Source organism: Triticum aestivum, chromosome 3B, assembly GCF_018294505.1.
Source record: "Triticum aestivum cultivar Chinese Spring chromosome 3B, IWGSC CS RefSeq v2.1, whole genome shotgun sequence".
In the NCBI taxonomy this organism is placed as follows: domain Eukaryota; kingdom Viridiplantae; phylum Streptophyta; class Magnoliopsida; order Poales; family Poaceae; genus Triticum; species Triticum aestivum.
The window spans coordinates 169121725-169140294 of record NC_057801.1 but is presented as its reverse complement, the minus strand read 5'-3'; the positions used below and the strand labels follow the sequence as shown (position 1 = coordinate 169140294).

At 44.1% G+C, this 18570-nt stretch overlaps 1 pseudogene; it reads right to left on the bottom strand.

The window, feature by feature from the left end:
• Positions 1-12985: 12985 nt before the first annotated feature.
• Positions 12986-18254, bottom strand: LOC123065140 (cytokinin dehydrogenase 2-like; annotated as a pseudogene).
• Positions 18255-18570: the final 316 nt, after the last annotated feature.

The following is an 18570-nucleotide window of genomic DNA, read 5'->3' as shown; positions in this document are numbered from 1 at the left end:
ATGCCGTCTTGCCAAGTAGCTTGTGAAGATACAACTGATTTGTTGCATGACAAGCTATCTCAACCGCTTCCGCCCAAAAGTGTTTTGGCGTCTTGTATTCATCAACCATCGTTCTTGCCATTTAGATGAGCGTCCGGTTCTTCCTCTCAACAACTCCATTTTGTTGAAGTGTGTACATAGCCGAGAACTCAGGTAAGATACCTTCTTCGTCAAGAAAGGTGTCCACATTTGCGTTCTTGAACTCCATTCCGTTGTCGCTGTGAACCTTCTTGATCTTCACTTCAAATTGATTTTGGGCCTTCCTAGCGAAGTTCTTGAAGATCTTTTGGACCTGTGATTTATCATCGAGAAAGAACACCCACGTAAATCTTGAAAATCATCAACTATAACTAGACCGAATGAGTTTCCACCGAGACTTTTGTAGGCATTGGGACCGAAGATATCCATGTGAAGTAGCTCGAGCGGTCTTCTTGTGGTCATGATGTTCTTCATGGGGTGGCTTCCTCCAACATGTTTTCCTGCTTGGCAAGCGCTGCAAAGTCTATCCTTATCAAATATGACATCATTAACACCGAGGATATAATCACCTTTAATAAGCTTGTCAAGGTTTCACATGCCCACATGACCTAACCGTCTATGCCACAACCAGCCTTTAGAAGATTTAGCAATTAAGCAAGTTCTAGGTTGAGCCTTTTTAGTCAAATCAACAATGTATAGATCACCTCTACGTATGCCGGTAAAGACCATTTTATGATTATCTCTATGAAACACTTGGCAATCTACTTTAGTAAATAGGACATTGAAACCGAAATCAGCAAGTCTAGATACAGAAAGCAAATTATAGCCAAGAGATTTAACGAGCATAACATTTTGTATGGAGCTGTCATGTGAGATGGCCACCTTACTGAGGCCAACCACCTTATCCTTTGAGTTGTCACCACAAGTGACATACTTTCGAGGGTCGTCGTTTTCAGCAAGCTCATGAAACATATCTTTATGTCCGGTCATGTGATCGGTACATCCACTATCAAGGACTCATTCCTTTCCTCTTGCCATGTAGCCGCGAAGATTATCCATAAGACTAAAGTGTCTCATTGCATCATCAAGATCATAGTCACTATCATCATCCTCATCATAGTATCCATGTTCAACATCATCATGTGATGGATAAATTCCTAGAGAGGGTGATTCATTAGATAAATGATCATGAAAATAATCATCTTTATGAAATCTAATGGCTTCGGACATGATATTGCTAATGATTCCAACATCTCCTTTGGCACGCATAAGGTCACGAAGCTCAAATAGACAAACATTAAACTTAGGATCACTAGTACTCATTTTGTTCAAGGCATTTGACTTATGAAGAATCTCATCTAGATTTTGCAAGGAATAGTTTGGAAATCTTTCCTCAAGATATCTCCATATAGTATAAGCACAATTAAGAGTAGGCAAGTGACCAATCAAATTTCTAGGCAATCCTCTAATGATAAGATTGATAGTTCTAAGATTGCGAATCATGTCAAGATCCTCATCGGGAGTGGATGCAAGGGATCAACAATGGGCGCACAAGGGTTGTTAATGTACTTGCTCAAATGATATTCATTGAAAATCTCAAGCATCTCATTTTTTCACTCATGAAAGTACTCTCCATCAAGTATAGGCACTCTATGTCTAAGACTCCCCAACGTAGACTCATCCATATTCCTCCAATTGTGACTAAACCAAAGCAATGGAGACCAAAGCTCTGATACCAATTGAAAGGATCGAGAAGAGGTGTCTAGAGGGGGGTGAATAGACCCTCAACACACAAAGTTGGCAGTTTTTAAGTTTTTCAAGTTGAGGTGGTAGATTAACCCAATTTCAAGCATACACAATACAATTCAAGTAAGCATGCAAAGAGTATATGAGCAGCGGAAAGTAAAGCATGCAACTTGCAAGAAAGTAAAGGGATGGGATTGGAGTGTGCAAACGCAATTGGTGACACGGAGATTTTTGGCGTGGTTCCGATAGGTGGTGCTATCGTACATCCACGTTGATGGAGACTTCAACCCATGAAGGGTAACGGTTACGTGAGTCCATGAAGGGTCCACAAAGAAGCAACCTTGTCAATCCCACCATGGCCATCGCCCACGAAGGACTTGCCTCACTAGGGTAGATCTTCACGAAGTAGGCGATCTCCTTGCCCGTACAAACTCCTTGGTTCAACTCCACAATCTTGACGGAGGCTCCCAAGGGACACCTAACCAATCTAGGATACACCACTCTCCAAACGGTAATAGATGGTGTGTTGATGATGAACTCCTTGCTCTTGTGATTCAAATGATAGTCTCCCCAACACTCATCTCTCTCTCATAGGATTGGATTTGGTGGAAAGATGATTTGAGTGGAAAGCAACTTGGGGAAGGCTAGAGATCAAGATTCATATGGTTGGATTGGGATATCTTGGCATCAACACATGAGTAGGTGGTTCTCTCTCAGAAAATGAATGATGGAAGTGTAGGCATGTTCTGATGGCTTTTCTCACGAATGAGGAGAGGGTGGAGGGGTATATATAGCCTCCACACAAAATCTACCCGTTACACACAATTCACCAAACTCGGTGGGACCGAATCATAAAACTTGGTCAGACCGATTTAGTTCAAAATGTGACCATTAGGCATTTCGGTGGGACCGATGTGATCAACTCGGTGGGACCGATGTGCAAGGGTTAGGGTAAATCCTCATCTTGGTTTGACCGATTACACAAACTCGGTGGGACCGATTTTGGCAATAAGCAAAACAGAGAGTTGGTCAAGCAAACTCGGTGGGACCGATTGCATAATTTCGGTGAGACCGAAATTATTGCAATGGACAACAGAGATATTGCAAGCCCATCTCGGTGAGACCGAGATCCCATCGGTGAGACCGAATTAATTAGGGTTTCTGGCAGTGGCTATGTCAAATGAACTCGGTGGCGCCGGATAGGTCAAATCGGTGGGGCCGAGTTTGACTTTTGGTTTTGGACATATGTGGATATGAGAAAGTGGTTGAGGGCTTTGGAGCATATCACTAAGCACTTTGAGGAAGCAAGTCATTAAGCAACACCTCATCCCCTTTTAATAGTATTGGCTTTTCCTATGGACTCAATGTGATCTTGGATCACTGAAATAGAAAATGTAGAGACCTGAGCTTTGAGCTTGAGCCAATCCTTTGTCCTTAGCATCTTGAAGGGGTTCCACATCCTCTTGTCCATGCCACTCCACTGTTGGACTTATCTGAAATACACTAGATAAAAGCATTAGTCCAACAAGAGATATGTTGACATTAATTACCAAAATCACCTAGGGAGCACTTGTGCTTTCACTATCATACAAGACGCTCCAAGAAAATCTCATAATATGTGACGAATAATAATATAGCTCCAAGTAAATTACCGCTGGTTGTTAGAAGAAAGAGGGAATGCCACTCGGGGGCATCCCCAAGCATAGTTGCTTGCTACTTCTTGAATATTATCTTGGGGTGCCTCGAGCATCCCCAAGCTTAGCCTTTTGCTAATCCTTAGTCCTTCATCCATTGTAATCTCACCCAAAACTTGAAAACTTCAATCACCCAAAACTGAACAAAACCTTCGTGAGATCCATTAGTATAAGAAAGCAAACCACTACTATAACTACTGTATCAAACCCATTCATATTTTATTTTTGCATTATATCTACTGTATTGCAACTTTTCTATGGCAAAAACTCTTCAAAGAAAAGCATAGAATCATCAAAACAAGCACACAACGCAAAGAAAACAGAATCTGTTAAAAACAGAACAGTTTATAGCAATATGATTACTACAAATACTTTTGTAACTCCAAACCTTCTGAAAAATTAGGACAACATGAGAAATTTGTGTATTAATCTTCTGCAAAAAGAATCAACTCAAAATCAATCTTCTGTTAAAAACTAAAAATATTTTCGTGAGCGCAAAAGTTTCTATTTTTCACCAAGATCAAATCAACTCTCACCCAAATCATCTCAAAGGCCTTGCTTGGCACAAACACTAATTTAAACCATAAAAACACATCTAATCAGAGGCATAATTGGGTATTTTATTAAAAACAGCAATAAAACAAAAAATCAAAAATATACAAGTTGGGTTGCCTCCCAACGAGCGCTATCGTTTTATGCCCCTAGCTAGGCATAATGTATAGGATCTAAGTGTTGTCATATGTACTTTGTCACTTCAGTAAGGGGTTTTTTCAAATCCGGGAGGCTCTTTGAGCTTCCCTAAATTTTCCGGGAAAGAAACCATCTTGAGATCTAAAATATCCAATCGTTTATTGCAAAGGGTAATCAAAGTGTTCATACGATTGATACTACCATGGAGATGTTTGAGAGGTTCATTGTATTTTTGCAATTCAACCATATGCTTATGCAAATCACCGAGTTTGTCCAAAATTTGAACTCCCTCCGGGGTGAAAGAAAACCCTTTATTTTGTGGTGGAACCCCCAAAATTCCTTCCAAGATTTCATAGGCAGCATTAACATCAAGCTAAATAAAATTCCCTTTTACGGCAAAATCTAAAAGTTGTCTATGATGCAAAGCCAATCCTACATAAAAATTTCTAAGAAAATTTTTTGCATCTCCCTTTAAATTGCAAACACGATGGGACTCCGTAAGCCTATACCAAGCATCTTCCAAATTTTCTCCTTGTCTTTGTTTGAAGTATAGTACTTCAAAATCTGGTAACAAAGGAGGAGCGGTCAAACCAGCCATTGTGACGAGAAAGCAAGAACGCGAATAGATCTGGCAAGAAAACGACGAACGAAAAAGATCGCGAATAAAGCGGCAAATTTTCGTGAAGTGGGGGAGAGGAAAATGGCAAATAATGTAAATTGCAAGGAGATGAGATTTGTGATTAGGAACCTGGTTGATGTTGATGATGTCTCCCCGACAACGACACGAGAAATTCCTTTTGATGTTTGCTTGAACTATGTCAGTATTTCCCCCAAAGGAGAAGGGATGATGCAGCACAGCAACGGTAGGTATTTCCCTCAGTGATGAGACCAAGGTTATCGAACAAGTAGGAGAACCACACAACACAACATAAACAGCTCCTGCACACAAATAACAAATACTCGCAACCTGACGTGTTAAAGGGGTTGTCAATCGCTTTCGGGCAACGACGCCAGAAATTGGCACGGAGACGGGATAAAGTTGTAATAGATTGGATAAATAGTTCACAAATAAAATAAAGTGCAGCAAAGTATTTTGTGTTTTGGTTTAATAGATCTGAAAATAAAAGCAAATAAAATAAATCACGAAGGCAAATATATTAAAGAAGAGACCCGGGGCCATAGGTTTCATTAGTGGCTTCTCGAGAAAAATAGCAAATGGTGGGAAAACAATTACTGTTGGGCAATTGATAGAACTTCAAATAATCATGACGATATCCAGGCAATGATCATTATATAGGCATCACGTCCCAGATTAGTAGACCGACTCCTACCTGCATCTACTACTATTACTCCACCATCAACCGCTATCCAGCATGCATCTAGTGTGTTAATTTCATGGAAAAACTTAATGCAATAAGAACCATGACATGATGTAGACAAGATCTATTTATATAGAAATAGACCCCATATTGTTATCCTTAATAGCAACGATACATATGTGTCATTTCCCCTTTTGTTACTGGGATCAAGCACCGTAAGATCGAACCCATCACAAAGCACCTCTTCCTATTGCAAGATAAATAGATCAAGTTGGCCAAACAAAACCCAAATATCAGATAAGAAATACGAGGCTATAATCAATCATGCATATAAGAGATCAAAGAATACTCAAATAACTTTCATGGATAAAACATAGATCTGATCATAAACTCAAAGTTCATCGGATCCCAACAAACACACCGTAAAAAGACTTATACCATATGGATATCCAAGAGACCATTGTGTTGAGAATCAAGAGAGAGAGAGAGAGAGAGAGAGAGAGAGAGAGAGGAAGCCATCTAGCTACTAACTATGGTCCCATAGGTCTACAAAGAACTACTCATGCATCATCGGAGAGGCACCAATGGAAATGATGAACCCCTCCGTGGTGGTGTCTAGAATGGATCTGGTGTTTCTGGAACTTGCGGCGGCTGGAATTGATTTTCGTCGACTCCCTTATAGTTTCTAGAATATTGGAGTATTTATAGAGCAAAGAGGCGGTGCGGGAGGCCACCGAGGTGGGCACAACCTACCTGGGTGCGCCTGGGCCCCCAGGTGCGCCCTAGTGGGTTGTGCTCCCCTCGGAGCACCCCTCTGGTACTTCTTTGGCCCAACATGTGTCTTCTGGTCCAGGAAAATTCACAAAATGTTTCACTGCGTCTGGACTCTGTTTGGTATTGATTTCCTGCGATGTAAAAAACAAGCAGAAAACATCAACTGGCACAGACACTATGTCAATAGGTTAGTAACAAAAAATGATATTAAATGACAATAAACTGATTGTAAAACATCCAAGAATGATAATATAACAGCATGGAATAATCAAAAAATTTTAGATACGTTGGAGACATATCAGGCACCCATGAATTCGCCTAGCCATGGATTGTGAAACAATGGTGGAAAAGGAATAAACTTTATTATATGTTTGGGAACCGCCTATGATGTATCTAGCATGGAAAGTATTTGGAATTACTCGGTCATTTCCGTTGACGGGAAACGTATGCCACCCAAAGTATTTTTATCTCTCAATTTAAGCTTTGAGCTTTGGCACCTCTACAAATCTCTGCTTCCCTCTACGAAGGGCCTATCTTTTTTACTTTATGCAATTTTTACTTTTATTTGAGTCTTCATCTTCTTTTATAAAGCACCAACTAGGGAGCACTATGATAATACTTGTGCATTGGATGTAGCTAATATTCGAGTGTGTTTCGTGAATGGATCAATGATTGAGCATGATGGGCTAGGGATAACTTTCTTTAGTGTTGATATTTTGAAAGATAAGGTTGCTCCTTGATATGCTCTAGTATTGAAGTCTTCATGTCAAATATAGACTATTGCTTTCAACCATCTAAAAGTCCAAATATCCATGCTACTAAAGAAAATAATATGTGATGAACATGTTTGGCAACATTCTACAACAAAAATTCTGTTTTTTATCATTTACCTACTCGAGGACGAGTAGGAATTAAGCTTGGAGATGCTGATACATCTCCAATGTATCTATATTTTTTTATTGCTTCATGCTATTATATTTCATTCTTGGATGTTTTATATTCATTTTATAGCAACCTTATATCACTTTTTGGGACTAACCTATCGACATAGTGCCAAGTGCTAGTTGCTATTTTTGCTTGTTTTTTACTTCGCAGAATATCCATTTCAAACGGAGTCCAAACACAGTGAAACTTTTTTGAGATTTTTTTTGGACCAGTAGACAACTTGGGAACCAAGGAAGTGGACGAGAGAAGGCTCGTGGGGCCCACCATCCACCTGGGCGCGCCAGAGGCCATAGGTGCGCCCTGATGGATGGTGGGGCCCATAGAGCTCCGTTTCACCGCCTCTCAGCTCTATAAATACCCAAATATTCCAGAAACCCTAGTGGAGTCAACAAAACATAATTCCAGCCCCTGCAAGTTGCAGAACCATGAGATCTGATCTAGAGCTCTATTCCGGCACCTTGCTAGAGGGGAACACGGTCGCGGAAGGGTTTATCATCCTTATTTGTGCTCCTCCGATGATGCATGAGTAGTTCACCATAGATCTACGTGTATGTAGGGAGTAGCTATATGGATTCTTCTCTCTTTTTCATTCTCAATACAATGTTTCCTCGATGTTCTTGGAGATCTATTTGATGTAATGACTTTTTGCGGTGTGTTTGTTGGGATCCGATGAATTGCGAGTTTATGATCAGATCTATTCATGAATATTATTTGAGTCTTCTTTGATCTCTTATATGCATGATTACTATAGCCTCGTATTTCTTCTCTGAATCTTTGGTTTAGTTAGGCCAACTAGATTGGTTTTTCTTGCCATGGGAAGAGGTGCTTTGTGATGTGTTCGATCTTGCGGTGTCCTCACCTCGTGAAAGAAGGGGTAGCAAGGCACACATGTATCATTGCTATTAAAGATAAAAAGATGGGATCTGTTCCTACATGAATAGATCTTGTCTACATCATGTCATCATTCTTATTGCATTACTCCGTTTCTACATGAACTTAATACACTAGATGCATGTTGGATAGCGGTTGATGTGTGGAGTGATAGTAGTAGATGTAGAATCGTTTCGGTCTACTAATCTTGGAAGTGATGCCTATATACATGATCATTGCCTTGGATATCGTCATAATTATTTGCTCTTCTATCAATTGCCCAACAGTAATTTGTTTACCCACCGTATGTTATTTTCTTGAGAGAAGCCACTAGTGAAATCTACGGCCCCCGGGTCTATCTTTTATCATATTGCTTTCAGATCTATATTTCCAAACCCCTAAAAATACCTTGCTGCACTTTTTCTTTACTTATTTTATTTCATATTTTTGCAAGATCTATTTATCCAATCCACCACAATTTTATCTATCTTTTAACCGTAGAGGGATTCACAACCTCTCTTACACGTCTGGTTGCAAGTATTTGTTCTTTGTGTGCATGTACCGTTTACATAGTGTTGCTTGGTTCTTCTACTAGATTCATAACCTTGGTTTCATAACTGAGGGAAATACTTACTGCGGCCGTGTTGCATCATCCCTTCCTCTTTGGGGAATTATCGACACAGTTTCAAGCCACATCAGAGCGTACGGAGGATCATGTTCTCAATTTCAAGGGCTCGATCAAGGATCATCGAGTGCTCAACTGCAACAGGGCGCGCGACTGCTACCTCTTGAGCAGTGCGTTGGTTTTCCCTTGAAGAGGAAAGGGTGATGCAGCAATGTAGCGTAAGTATTTCCCTCAGTTTTTGAGAACCAAGGTATCAATCCAGTAGGAGGCTACACGCAAGTCCCTCGTACCTACACAAAAAAAAACAAGAACCTCACAACCAATGCGATAAAGGGGTTGTCAATCCCTTCACGGCCACTTGCGAAAGTGAGATCTGATAGAGGTAATAAGATAAGACAAATATTTTTGGTATTTTTATGATATAGATTGAAAAGTAAAGATTGCAAAATAAACTAGATCAGAAACTTATATGATGGAAAATAGACCCGGGGGCATAGGTTTTACTAGTGGCTTCTCTCAAGATAGCATAAGTATTATGGTGGGTGAACAAATTACTGTCGAGCAATTGAAAGAAAAGTGCATAGTTATGAGAATATCTAGGCATGATCATGTATATAGGCATCACGTACGCGACAAGTAGATCGAAACGATTCTGCATCTACTACTATTACTCCACACATCGACTGCTATCCAGCATGCATCTAGAGTATTAAGTTCATAAGAACAGAGTAACGCATTAGGCAAGATGACATGATGTAGAGGGATAAACTCAAGCAATATGATATAAACCCCGCCTTTTTATCCTCGATAGCAACAATACAATACGGGCATTGCTGCCCCTGCTATCATTGGGAAAGGACACCGCAAGATTGAACCCAAAGCTAAGCACTTCTTCCATTGCAAGAAAGATCAATCTAGTAGGCCAAACCAAACTGATATTTCGAAGAGACTTGCAAAGATAACCAATCATACATAAAAGAATTCAGAGGAGATTCAAATATTTCCCATAGATAAACTTGATCATAAACCCACAATTCATCGGATCTCGACAAACACACCGCAAAAAGAGTTACATCGAATAGATCTACAAGAAGATCGAGGAGAATTTTGTATTGAGATTCAAAGAGAGAGAAGAAGCCATCTAGCTAATAACTATGGACCCGAAGGTCTGTGGTAAACTACTCACAACTCATCGGAGCGGCTATGGTATTGATGTAGAAGCCCTCTGTGATCGATTCCCCCTCCGGCGGAGCACTGGAAAAGGCTCCAAGATGGGATCTCTAGGGTACAGAAGGTTGCGGCGGTGGAAATAGGGTTTTGTGGTGCTCCTGGATGTTTTCTGGTACGTAGATATATATAGGAGGAAGAAGTAGGTCGGTGGAGCCATGAGGGGCCCACGAGGGTGGGGGCGCACCCACCCCCCTAGGGCGCGCCTTGCCCCCTCGTGGCCGCCTCGACTGCTTGTTGACGTCCACTCCAGGTCTCCTGGATTGTGTTTGTTCCAAAAAGATTGCTCCCGAAGGTTTCATTCCGTTTGGACTCCGTTTGATATTCCTTTTCTTTGAAACACTGAAATAAGCAAAAAAACAGGAATTCCGGCTGGGCCTCCGGTTAGTAGGTTAGAACAACTCTAGCAGACCCCGCATTCAGTGCAAACCCGCATAATTCTGGCGATTATATGGGCTCGGCCCATTTTTCTGGCCAGACCAAAGCCCGCATCGGTGTCCGGCACGTAAATATTTTTGCTGCAGGCCGCAAACGCAACCCCTGAGCCAGTATAACTGCGGGTTTGTGGGGCAGATGCGGGTCGAAACCCTATCCCCCCGCCGCCGCGTTCCCCTCCAATTCCCCACCGCGCCGCTGGATTTGTCGCCGCCGACGAGCCTTCGACCGCCATGGACGACTCGGGGGATGAGGCGAAGCGCCGCCGTCGCGCCAGATCTGACGGCGCGCGCAAGCGGGGGGCGCGTCGGTGGATCAAGAAAGGTGCCCGGCAGCCGGCGGCATTCAACCGCCGTGAGCTCGAGGACTTCGATCTCGAGCTCGCCCGTCACCGCCATGCCTCCTCCGGCAACTCGTCCACGGGGAGGTCATCCGGCCATGGGTCCGTGGGGAGGTCATCTGGCCACGGGTCCATGTGGTGCTCATCCACGGGCGCATCGAGCTTGCTCGTTCCGGTGAAGAGGGTGACGAAGGAGGCCGTGCCCGATACGCCGCCGCACCGAGGCGTCATCGTGCCTGAGGACTACCTCCTCCCGAGGCAGGAGGAGCTCCTCGAGCGCGTCGTCCTCGAGCGGTCGGCGAGGGAGCAGGAAGAGATGGAAGAGCGCATCCGGCGTGAGCTCAAGTACGAGCGGCTCTTCTTTGAGACGGGCGTCACGACATCGCAGGTGCATGCATCGAAGGAGGCTGACCTGCGCGTGATGAAGGCGGAGCAGGCCAAGCTCTACATCGACCTCCCGTCTAACTCCTCCAACTCCGACTGATCGCCGCCGGTGGGCAGCTACCGCGGGAGCTCCGGTGAGCTCAATTTTGTTGCAGTGGTGCGGTAGCGTAGGCCCTGTCTAGCTTCTCTGACCTTTATGTATGTATGTGACGTGTACGAACTTATTATGCGAAGAAGAACCATCTATGCGAGCGAGCTCTGGCGAGCAACTACTTAAATTTCTCGCGTGAAACAACTTTGTTTAAAAATTACGGGTTTGTTTGCGGTTTCTAGTCTGCCGCCGCAATTTTCAGCCCGCATAAGCGCCCCCCGTACGACCTGCAAACACAGTTTACAGGTCGGCAAAATGTGGGGTCTGCTAGAGTTGCTCTTTGTCCCAAAAATGATATAAAAGTGTAAAGTAAAGCCCATTAACATTCAAAACGGGTAATATAATATCATGGAAAAATAAAAAATTATAGATACGTTGGAGATGTATCAGCGACCATTTGACATTGATAGCCGACTACTTTGTCCCCAATGCACTCTTCGCTGACCATTTTCGCTGGCATTTTCGGATGCGCAAGACTGTCTTCGATCATTTGTATCATGGCGTCCGGTCCTATGATGACTACTTCATCCCGAAGAAGGATGTCGTGGGAACGATTGGATTCTCTGGTTACCAGAAGTGCATGGCCACACTCCAAATGCTTGCATATGGCACTTTCATTGATTTGTGGGACAAGTACCTATGGATGTCTGAGAGCACATGCGGATATGTGATGGTCAGGTTTGCAACTGTCGTGGTCGAGGTGTTCAGATCTTAGTACCCGAGAGAACAAATGATGCGAGACACCGAGAGGGTCTTTGCAATCTCAGAAGCAAGAGGATGGCCAGGTTTTCTTGGCTCTCTTGATTGCATGCATTGAAAATGGAAGAACTACGCGAAGGCTTTACAAGGGCAATATCAGGATCATGTTAAGAAGTCCACCATAATTCTTGAAGTAGTTGCATCACAAGATCTTTTGATTTGGTATGCTTTCTTTGGCATTTCATGGTCTCACAATGACATCAATGTGCTGCAGTGATCACCATTGTTTGCAAGGCTCACTGAAGGAAAAGCTCCTTCGTGGCACTATACTATTAATAGACATGAGTACAACCTGGGATACTATCTTGTTGATGATATCTATCCTCTGTGGGCTACCTTTATCAGCACCATCTCTAACCCAGTTGGTCAGAAAAGGCTCACTTTACCCAAAGACAAGAAGCAGCTAGAAAGGATGTTGAGAGGGCATTTGGATCGAGTTCTGCAGGCCCGTTTTGCAGTTGTTCGTGGACTTGCTAAATAATGGGATTCAGAGACCTTGTGGGAGGTGATGATAGCCTGTGTCATCATGCACAACATGATCATCGAGGATGAGGGTGATGATGCTACCGCAGCTCTAGAATTTGAGAACGTGGGTAATCCTATCCAACTTCCAGACCAGAATCCGGCCATATTTGAAGAGTTTATTCAAATGCATCAACAGATTCGGCATCGACCAACTCACGAGCAGCTGAAGGAAGATCTGATTGAGCATCAGTGAACGGTTAAAGGGGAAAACAATGTTGGGATGTAAATTTGAGTATTTTAAAACTTGAACTACTGTTGCATGCGGCTATTTAAACGTATGTACCCTATGTATACGGCTATTTGATCATGTGGACTTAAAAAAGAATAAGAAAGACCAGATATATGCGGCTACGGTTGGATGGCGGCCTCCAGCATCCGTATCCGCGGACTGGTCCCCCCCTGTCCGTGGACTGATGCCGGAGGAAATTTATGGGCCGCCGTTGGCAATGCCCTTATACCGTGACAAAGGAAAGGAAACTCCCTTTGTAGTTCATATGTTTATATGCTTCATTATGCAGACTATTTTAGATTCATGTTAACTTCACGCATGCAATATCATCAGCAAAACTAGTAATAGACCAGCATCTTACATGATGTAAACTCAAACCATTTCCTCGAGAATGTGCATCTCTTGACGGGGCATACGGGGCCATGCAACTGGGCAAGCATGCATGAGTGCTGCGATCAAGCCGGCGGGGCCGTGAAAATTCTCTGACCACGGGAGAGGATCGCCTTGGGATCATACTTCCTCTTCCGCTCCATGAATCTGGCCCACTTGGCTGGACCAAAGTGCTTCTTCTCCCAACCGGTCTGGTCGGCGTAGTACGGCAGGTACTGCACGCACGATATCCCGGCCTCCTCGCAGAATCGTAAGATCTCCTTGTTCTGCTCCTCCAGGCGCCCAAGATCGCCATCCGACACGGCCGACCGGAGGATCCCAACCGTGTAGAACACCTCCTCCTCCTCTGGGAACACCGCCGACGTCTCGCTGTCCCACCTGTTGCGGTTCATGGGGTAGACGAGGACGGGGCCCATGGCACCGGTGGCGCCACGGCGGAGGATGTCGTGGAAAACACCGGCGGCGAAGTCGAGGACGCGGGAGCGCGGAAGGAAGAGGTTGAGCCAGGGGTGCGGCACGTCCCACAGGCCGACGGCGCGGAGCTTGAGCTCGCCGTCGCGCACACGGTCCAGGAACCCCACGTACGACACGTCCTGCACGGACGCGAAGCCCCGCGCGTACCGCAGATCCCGCAGCAAGACATCCAGCTTCTGCATGCACGCGCCAGTGACCGGTTAATAATTCTCCACTCTGAGAATTTATACGCATGCATGCATGCAATACACGAACGACGTGTCAAAGTTGTCGCATAGGAGTATATGCAGATTTCTACATTGGAAAATACCCTTTGGCTCTTGGGTTGTATATACACCTGGTATGAAAAAAATCTAAAAAATCTAAATTATTGTTGGAATAAACTTGACCTTTTGTTGTACTCGTATAAAAGTTTTCTGAAGGTAAAAATTCCGGTCAACTACAAGGCAAAATAAAATAAAATCTCAAGGACAAAAAGAAAAAAAATCATCAATATATAGAAGTTACCAAGCAAATACAACTTTCCCTCAACCCACTTTTTTTCCACCAACAATACCATGGAATTTTTTTCTTGGCCAAACTTTTTATATGAAAACAACTCAAGTTTATTTCAATAAATGTTTCTTTTTTTGGCTTTGATGGTAATTACTATCTTTCTTGCATATAGGGTGTATATACATCCAGGAATTTAACGTGCTTGTCCATCTTACATTTTTTTTTAACCGGCGTGAATCAACATGTGGTTGGATGGCTAGGAGGACAATGGTATCCACTGCCCACTAGAGTTCAAGTACTAGAGTTGATACTGGCACCTGTATTTTTTGGATTTATTCCAGGCCTTTCGGCGATGTGTGCTTAGTGAGAGAAGACGTTCGCATCAACTACAAAAGTGTATGTGGCGACTTCGTCAATCTCAAGATAATATGTCGGCTCAATCTCTCGGGGTGCCCATAGGGATAGGGGTAGCGTGTGCGTGTATACTTAATAGAAATGAGTATACATGCGTATGCGCATGTGGGTCGTACTGCATTTAAAATATTTCCCTCTACCGGCTGAAAAGTCTATATGTACGGAAACACAAACCATGATCTGTTCTGCAAGAGGTCAGGACAAAGAATTGTAGGACCATGCCGTGCAAATCATCAAAAGGTAATCGAGCGAGTTAGTACCTTTTGACAAGTGGTGGCAGCCTCGGTGTGACGTGTAGTATGCACGGAAGTAGTGGTCATGTATTGTCACTTTCGAGCCAAAGCGTGGGCGTCCCATCACATGCACCGGATCTTTTTATTTTGGGGGGGTCTTGTTCGTGCCCTAGTCAGCTAGGTACTTCCTCTTTTTTTTTTTTTTTGCCGAATCGCTAGCTAGTAGTACTTCCAAGGTGTACTGGTAACATAGTACTCCATGGAGTTGCTGTTGATCGATGCTCAAAAGCTTGCATATATGTCGACATGGTTGCACTTAACAATGGCAAAGGTATGGGAGATATGGGCCTTATATATGACATACTGTAATATATCTTCATGGAAAAAAATTATATTAGACCAGGTCTCATATTTTGCAGGTGAAACCCGCCCTGATGGATGACATGTGGCATTCATAAATCACAAAGCATCTAATCTCTCTTCCCTGATCACTGACGAGTATTTCTAAAGCAGCAAACTAAAACTACTATGGGTAACATTCTCCCAAGGAGCATCAATTCATGAAAGAAATTATGCATTTTAAATTGTGCAACTCTAGATTTAGAAAGTTGAAGTTTTTCCACATATAATTTGTACTACGTAGTCGTTTTTTTACAAAAAAATTTTGACAATCTGCACCACTGTATTCATTAACATTTTGGTGTCCATATATGGAAATTAGGGAGAAAATAATTTTTTTACTAATACTTTCTTATAATAGGTTGCCATATATTTTTAGTGGATAAGGATTTTATTTAATCGCCTGTTATCTTCCTATATATTTGGATCCGGTATCCAACCATCATTATCCCCACCACAAATAAAAAGTTAAAGTTATGTTTGTACAAAGTTGTATTGAAGCAACGACAATTAATATAGATCAGAAAGTTGTACTAAGGCTGGCCATAGTGGGGGTAACATAAGTAGTATCATGCACTTGGGACTCGTAAACATGCTTATGTGGCAGACAATTAAAGAAGAGAGAGATGGTTATAGTATAACATAGGTAGATACCGTAACATAATAAATGTGATGCTACTATGTGTCATACATGGCAATAAATGAGACCACCTATGATACTAATCTATGATACTATGCATTATAGAGATAGTAACATAGACTAGTAACATATGCATGTTACTAGTCTAAATTACTCCCCACTATGACCAGCCTAAAAGCAGTGACAATTACTATAGATCGGAGAGTTGTACCAAAGCAGCGATAATTATTATGAATCGGAGGGAGTAGATCATTTGTAATTTTAGTTGCATGTGTTTTATGACATATAGAAAATTGCAAAGTAGCAAAAAAATGTTTGTATATTTATATTTTTTGAATAAAAAAGAAGTTTGGTCCGCAACAAGGAGATGTGCATTCCAAGGGATGCTGCACAGATTGGCACCGTTGGCTCTCCTATCACATGCATCGGATCTTATTCGTGCGGTAGCCAAGTTGGTACCTACTTACAAGGTGTACTGGATAACACTCCATGGAATTGCTATTGATCGATGCTCACATGTCGACATGGTTGGTTGCACTTAGTTTTGGCAGAGGTATACTTGCTAGTTTTGTGAGAGGCTTATATACATATCACATAATGTATCTCCATGGACCGATGAGACAGGGTATGTTCCATCTACTCTCTAGTCATAATTGGTCATTATAGTGAGTCCTAGGATTAATTAACTAATTCAATGAAAAAATGAATATGCACTTAAAATTGCATAAATCTAGATTAAGGAAGATAAGGTTATATGTGCATGAACCTTCTTGTTTCAAACAAGGTTCGTGCACATATAATTCGTAGCTAGAAATATTGTCTGACGATAGGTTGCCAGATTTTTTCTTAGTGGATCTGGGCGAATTATCTTCTTCCAAGACATTTTGACGCGACATCCAACAACCATTTTTATATTTTAAAAAAGACTAGAAGCATGTTTGCTAAAACTCCACACGTGATTTACAATTTTATTTGCCTGTGTTTTACGAAATTTAGAAAACTGTGAAATAAGAAAAAGGAAATCATATATTTATTTTTCTGAAGGAAAAATAAGTTCGGTGTGCGAGAGTGAGATGTGCATTCCAATGGCAGACAATGGCTAGGCAATTACGTACGACGTTGATGCTGCACAGATTTGCACCATTGGAGCCATGCATGCATGCATGCATGCATCCACGTCGGAGGCGGCCAAAAGTCGCGACCCCATATTTAGCTTTACCAGCCGCTACACGACGCGCACCCGCACCGACAAAAAGGTCGAGGTTTATTACGTTATCGACGTCGGACTCGCCGCCGGCTGCGCCGCCGTAGTACAGCGCTCCCTCAAGGCAGTACAGTAGAGGACGCCGCCTGCCTCTTCCGCGAGCTTGGCGACGCGCGCCGCAACGTCGGGCTCCGAGAAGAAGGACGAAGACGATGACGAAGGCGACGGAGAGCGCCAGCTCCCGATTAGGCCCTTGTCCGCAAGGACCGTGCCCTCGACGTAGTCCATGAGCCCGGACACCGCGCCGCCACGCTCGACGTCTATGAGCCGCTCCTGGTCGCCGGTGAGTGCGGCGGCGCCCGTGTACAGGAGCCGCACCCAGCGCGCCCTCGTCGGCGCTGGCACGAGCGGTATGCGCGCCCGCGTTATGACACCGAACTGCCCCAGCCCGCCCAGCACGGCGTCGAACAGGTCGGCTTCCTTTTCCTTCGAACACGTCACCATCTCCCCAGATCCTAGTACATATTTAGAAGAATTTATAAGTGAACGAGCTCTAATTAAATACGAAGCGTGTGCACGTACGCAGGCACGCACCGGTGATGACGTCGAGTTCTTGGACGTTGGATATCTGGGGTCCGTGGCGAAAGGCCTGGCCGCTGATGCCGGCGTTGGAGAGCGTGCCGCCGACGGTGAGGTGGAGGTAGTCGGTCCACGAACGCGGCGTTAGACCGTGCGCAAGCGCGGAGCGCAGCACGTCCACCTACAGCTGCTCGCCGCCGGCGTCTATGTATTGGCCTTCGACCGAAACAGAGAGGCGGGCCGAAGTGGAGCCTCCACCGAGCTGCCCGAGCGACGGCATGTCAACGACGACGCCGCCGGGCGCGCCCGCCTGGCCACGGACGGAGTGGCCGCATCCCCGGGCGGACACCGGGAACGGTGACGGACGTGCGCACGAGGCGCGCAGCAGAGCGGCGATATCAGCAGGGCACGAGGGATAGAGCACAGCCGCCGCGGGCGGCGCGAACGACACGTTGCCAAAGTCGGCGGACGCGAGCGCCGTGGCCTTGGCGTCGTCCCGGATCAGCGCAGCGACGCCGATATCGCGGAGCTCATCGGGGAAGGAGGAGGCCGGAATCCACACGTGCGCGTCGTCGTCAGCCCGTGCGGCTTGGACGGTCTTGAGGAGGCAGTTGAGCACGGAGAGAGCGGCCATGGTCATCTCTTGTGCTTTGTTTATGACGACCATGCGTGTCTTAATTAGCTTGAGTGATCGATCTATGGATCTCTGTGTTTTTGTGACTCCTCTCGTGCTGCAGGGTCGGCTATAAATAACCGGCGCCGTGACCATAGCAAACTCAGGACTGCTATGCATCTCTATGGAGAATTAGAGAGGCTGCGAATGTGAGCCAGGCAGACAATACCACGCAAAAATTCGACCCGCATAACTCGTTTGCGGTTTCACAAACATCTCGTTTGCGGGTCGAAAACATGCGCCGCCGATCAGATATCGCATCTAAACCTGCATAATTTGAAAAAACGCTTTCGCGGGAGAAATTACACACACAAAGTTCATCACATCACATACTACAT